Here is a 6,694-nt window from a genome sequence, read left to right on the forward strand (position 1 = left end):
CAAACAGGTAGGAAAAACAGACAGACAGAGACAGACAGACAGACAGACAGAGACAGACAGACAGACAGACAGACAGACAGACAGAGAAAGAGAGAGAGAGAGAGAGAGCAGACAAACAGGTAGGAAACAGAGCAGACAGACAGAGAGAGAGAGAGCAGACAAACAGGTAGGAAACAGAGAGCAGACAGACAGACAGACAGACAGACAGACAGACAGACAGAGAGAGAGAGAGCAGACAGGTAGGAAACAGACAGACAGACAGACAGAGAGAGAGAGAGAGCAGACAAACAGGAAACAGAGCAGACAGACAGACAGAGAGAGAGAGAGCAGACAGACAGACAGACAGACAGACAGACAGACAGAGAGAGAGAGCAGACAGACACAGACATCATAATAACCACAGTAGACTGAATCTCACTGATATAAAAGCTTGTTATTAAAATGACAGACACATAGAAAACACATCATCATCACAGTAATATTAAATCAAAGATTTTGACAAATAGAATCATCAGGTGTGTTACTGCTTGGTGGAAACAAAACCCTGCTCTCTGTAGATGGTAGTCCAGCCCAATGGCCAGCTCCACAGAAACACTTATAGCATTATAAACACTTATAACCACTACGTATGGAGTAGTAATGCAGGCTGTTATAGAGCTCCTATGAAGAGGATGAAGAGGGTTTATAAAGGCCCGTGGGCGGTGTAGAAAGTGGGAGTGACTTATTTACATTAGAAAACACATCCATGGCAACGTCTGAGGCAGTGTTGTGGCAGTAGAGAGACTGGCGACTACCCTTAAACATTTATAACATGTTTATAACATACTTATGTCATGGTATAACAGGTGTGGTGTTGTGGCAGTAGAGAGACTGGCGACTACCCTTAAACATTTATAACATGTTTATAACATACTTATAACATACTTATGTCATGGTATAACAGGTGTGGTGTTGTAGCAGTAGAGAGACTAACTAGCTTAATATGTGTAGTTTTGAGTGTTGATTGTTTGTGCATTTCGTCCTGTGACCACAAGGGGGCGAGCTAAATTACAGACTGCAGCATTAAGAGCAGTCTATACCATCCCAAACTGGTGATCAACCGTCTCCTAGTCTGACGCGTGATTGGTCAGCGTACGTCTCCTATTCTGAAGTGTGATTGGTCAGCGTACGTCTCCTAGTCTGACGTGTGATTGGTCAGCGTACGTCTCCTAGTCTGACGTGTGATTGGTCAGCGTACGTCTCCTATTCTGAAGTGTGATTGGTCAGCGTCACGTCTCCTAGTCTGACGTGTGATTGGTCAGCGTACGTCTCCTATTCTGAAGTGTGATTGGTCAGCGTACGTCTCCTAGTCTGACGTGTGATTGGTCAGCGTACGTCTCCTATTCTGAAGTGTGATTGGTCAGCGTACGTCTCCTAGTCTGACGTGTGATTGGTCAGCGTACGTCTCCTATTCTGAAGTGTGATTGGTCTGCGTACGTCTCCTATTCTGACGTGTGATTGGTCAGCGTACGTCTCCTAGTCTGACGTGTGATTGGTCTGCGTACGTCTCCTAGTCTGACGTGTGATTGGTCTGCGTACGTCTCCTAGTCTGATGCGTGATTGGTCAGCGTACGTCTCCTAGTCTGACGTGTGATTGGTCAGCGTACGTCTCCTATTCTGACGTGTGATTGGTCAGCGTACGTCTCCTATTCTGACGTCTGATTGGTTGGGTTTTCTGTCTGTTGTCAGCCAGTTCATTCACAAACTGACTCATCGTTTAAAGAGCGATGCTGAAATAGAATAATAACAACAACAACAACATATTAACCACATTAATCAGGAACGCTGGTTTAACGACACCGGGGAGAAGAAACAACAAGACGTGACAGAGGAGACGAGGTATCTATTCTAGAGAGCGGTGGAGGGAAGGAGGGGCGGGGTTTTGGTACCCTAGCTTATTTAGGGCATCGCCATAGCAACAGAGCGAGGGTTCTGCGACAGGCGGCGATTCTAACTCAGGGGTCTCCCGCATATCAAAAGAAAGTAGTGCACTATATTGGGAATAGGATGCCATTTCTGAATCTGGAGGTGCGGAGGGTTTGGGGGGGGGGTCAGAACACTACAGGACAGTGTGCTCCTACAGCAGAGCACATACATGTTACATACATGTTACCATGTTACATGGGCCTATGTGTTTTAATGTTACATCCGTGTTACAATACTGTCTGTGTAAACACAGAAGTCCGAGGTCGGGGGGTCACTGTGTCAGGGTCGGGGGTCACTGTGTCAGGGTCAGGAGGTCACTGTGGTCACTGTGCTATAAAACACAGCAGTGTGAGGTCGGGGGGGTCACTGTCAGAATAAAGGACATCAGAGGGGCGAAGGGCAGGAGAGGTCATGTACTGGAATACGACAGGGCGAAGGGCAGGAGAGGTCATGTCCTGGAGTGCGACAGGGCGAAGGGCAGGAGAGGTCATGTCCTGGAGTGCGACAGGGCGAAGGGCAGGAGAGGTCATGTACTGGAGTGCGACAGGGCGAAGGGCAGGAGAGGTCATGTACTGGAATACGACAGGGCGAAGGGCAGGAGAGGTCATGTCCTGGAATACGACAACATAATAATATACAGAAGTATAATAGTATTGATGACATTCCTCTCAGTTCCTCTGAGAATAACCAAAGACACTATTGAAGTGAGCAAACATACTGAGACATATAAACCTTATAACATCCACACTGTCTGTTTCTAAAAATCATCAGACCCAGGTCACCTAACTAACCCAGTGGTTCCTGGGGACCCAAAGGGGTCAACATAGACCTAACCCAGGTCACCTAACTAACCCAGTGGTTCCTGGGGACCCAAAGGGGTCAACATGTCTGACCTAACCCAGGTCACCTAACTAACCCAGTGGTTCCTGGTCCTGGGGACCCACCCAGTGGTTCTGGGGACCCAAAGGGGTCAACATGTCTGACCTAACCCAGGTCACCTAACTAACCCAGTGGTTCCTGGTCCTGGGGACCCAGGGGAACCAGAGTGGTTCCTGGGTCAACATGTCTGACCTAACCTAGGTCACCTAACTAACCCAGTGGTTCCTGGTCCTGGGGAACCAGAGGGGTCAACATGTCTGACCTAACCCAGGTCACCTAACTAACCCAGTGGTTCCTTCCTGGGGAACCAGAGGGGTCAACATGGGAGTGGTTCCTGGTCCTGGGGAACCAGAGGGGTCAACATGTCTGACCTAACCCAGGTCACCTAACTAACCCAGTGGTTGAAAATATGGACAACTACAAATACCTGGGTGTCTGATTAGACTGTAAACTCTTCTCCCAGAGGGGTCATGTCTGACTCTCAACATTAAACATCTCCAATCCCAAATTAAATCTAGTATCGGCTTACTATTTCGTAACAAACATGCTTCACTCATGCTGCCAAACATACCCTCTTAGAATGAGTTGTACAAAACTGTAAACTTATCCTAAACATCTCCAATCCCAAATTAAATCTCGACTATTTCGTAACAAACATGGGATGTCATTTGGGGATGTAATTTACAAAAAAGCCTCCAACACTTTACTCAGCAAACTGGATGTAGTCTATCACAGTGCAATCCGTTTTGTCACCAAAGCCCCATATACTACCCACCACTGCAACCTGTATGCTCTCGTTGGCTGGCTTCATACTCGTCGCCAAACCCACTGGCTCCAGGTCATCTATAAGTCTTTACTAGGTAAAGCCCCGCCTTATCTCAGCTCACTGGTCATCATAGCAACACCCACCCGTAGCATTTGTTATATTGTGTTATTGACTGTACGTTGGTTTATGTGTAACTCTGTTGTTTGTGTCGCACTGCTCTGCTTTATCTTGGCCAGGTCGCAGTTGTAAATGAGAACTTGTTCTCAACTTGCCTACCTGGTTAAATAAAGGTGTTCTCAACTAGCCTACCTGGTTAAATAAAGGTGTTCTCAACTAGCCTACCTGGTTAAATAAAGGTGTTCTCAACTAGCCTACCTGGTTAAATAAAGGTGTTCTCAACTAGCCTACCTGGTTAAATAAAGGTGTTCTACCAACTACCTGGTTAAATAAAGCCTACCTGGTTAAATAAAGGTGTTCTCAACTAGCCTACCTGGTTAAATAAAGGTGTTCTCAACTAGCCTACCTGGTTAAATAAAGGTGAAATAAATAAAATAAAACATGAAACGACTGAACAAATGAACAATGAAACAGCACAGCAAGTAAGTGAAAGAAATAGGTTTTGATTACATTTACTAGTAATAGGGACATACGTCAATGCCAACAGTGTGGGGGTGTGTGTGTGTGTGTGTGTGTGTGTGTGTGTGTGTGTGTGTGTGTGTGTGTGTGTGTGTGTGTGTGTGTGTGTGTGTGTGTGACCTTTATTTAACTAGGAAAATATTGGCCAAAATCGGTCATATCGGTGCATCACTAATAATAATACTAGTAACAATAATACTATTAAAAAGTAATAATAGTAATAATAATTATACTAATACTATTAAAAAGTAATAATAGTAATAATAATTATACTAATACTATTAAAAAGTAATAATAGTAATAATAATTATACTAATACTATTAAAAAGTAATAATAGTAATAATAATTATACTAATACTATTAGAAAGTAATAATAGTAATAATAATTATACTAATACTATTAAAAAGTAATAATAGTAATAATAATTATACTAATACTATTAAAAAGTAATAATAGTAATAATAATTATACTACTACTATTAAAAAGTAATAATAGTAATAATAATATATACTAATTAAAAAGTAATAATAGTAATAATATATACTAAAAGTAATAATAGTAATAATAATTATACTAATACTATTAAAAAGTAATAATAGTAATAATAATTATACTAATAATATTAAAAACTAATATAATAATAATTATACTAATATATTAAAAAGTAATAATAGTAATAATAATTATATAATATTAAAAGTAATAATAGTAATAATAATTATAATAATAATACTATTAAAAAAATTTGTAATAATAGTAATGATAATATAATAATAAAAAAGTAATAATGTAATAGTAAAATAATAATACTATTAAAAAAGTAATATAGTAATAATAGTTATAATAAGATAATATAATAATAATAATAATACTATTAGAAATAGTAATATAATAAATAGTAACAGTAATAATAATACTATTAAAAGTAATAACAGTAATATAGTAATAATAACTATAATAATAATACTATTAGAAATAGTAATAGTAGTAACAGTAATAATAATACTATTAGAAATTAATAACAGTAATATAGTAATAATAACTATAATAATAATACTATTAAAAATAGTAATAGTAGTAACAGTAATAATAATACTATTAGAAAGTAATAACAGTAATATAGTAATAATAACTATAATAATAATACTATTAGAAATAGTAATATAGTAGCGGTAATATAGTAATAATAACTACAATAATAATACTATTAGAAATAGTAATAATAGTAGCGGTAATATAGTAATAATAACTATAATAATAATACTATTAGAAATAGTAATAATAGTAGCGGTAATAATAGTAATAATTATAATACTAGTAATAACAGCAACAATAACAAGATTAATAGCAATAATAATAACAGTAATAATAATAATAATAACAATACTACTATTAATAATAGCAATAATAACAACAGTAAAAATAATAATACCACTATTAATAATAGTATAAATAATAACAGCAATAATAATACTATTAATAATGATAGTAATAATAATAATACGATTAATAATGATAGTAATAATAATAGCAATAATAATAATAGTAATAACAATAGTAAAAACGAATAATAGTACAAATAATAACAGTAATAGTAATAGTAAGAATAATAATAGTAACAATAGTATAATAATAATAATTATGGTAGTAGTAATAATGGCTTTAGTAGGATAATACCTGCACTAGTCTGGAATGTAATTCTAATAGTTGTAATAATAATAACAACAATAGTAATAATGACTGTAGTAGGATAATACCTTCACTAGTCTGGAATGTATTAGTAGTACAATCAGGAGAAACACCTTCACCATCTGTCATTTCTAGACTACTCTACCACGCACGCACACTACACTGGAGGGTTACTTAACTAACTTTACATCCTGTCTGTCCAGGACACATAAACCAGTGATCTACTACATCCTGTCTGTCCAGGACACATAAACCAGTGATCAACATCCAGTGATCTACATCCTGTCTGTCCAGGACACATAAACCAGTGATCTACATCCTGTCTGTCCAGGACACATAAACCAGTGATCTACTACATCCCGTCTGTCCAGGACACATAAACCAGTGATCTACTACATCCCGTCTGTCCAGGACACATAAACCAGTGATCTACTACATCCCGTCTGTCCAGGACACATAAACCAGTGATCTACTACATCCCGTCTGTCCAGGACACATAAACCAGTGATCTACTACATCCCGTCTGTCCAGGACACATAAACCAGTGATCTACTACATCCCAGTCTGTCCAGGACACATAAACCAGTGATCTACTACATCCCGTCTGTCCAGGACACATAAACCAGTGATCTCATCCCATGTTTCTATGGTTCTATTCTCATCTCCGTGTTGTTTTTCACGCACTGCTTTGCTTTATCTTGGCCAGGTCGCAGTTGTAAATGAGAACTTGTTCTCAACTGGCCTACCTGGTTAAAT

Source organism: Oncorhynchus tshawytscha, unplaced genomic scaffold, assembly GCF_018296145.1.
Source record: "Oncorhynchus tshawytscha isolate Ot180627B unplaced genomic scaffold, Otsh_v2.0 Un_contig_6016_pilon_pilon, whole genome shotgun sequence".
Classification (NCBI taxonomy): Eukaryota; Metazoa; Chordata; class Actinopteri; order Salmoniformes; family Salmonidae; genus Oncorhynchus; species Oncorhynchus tshawytscha.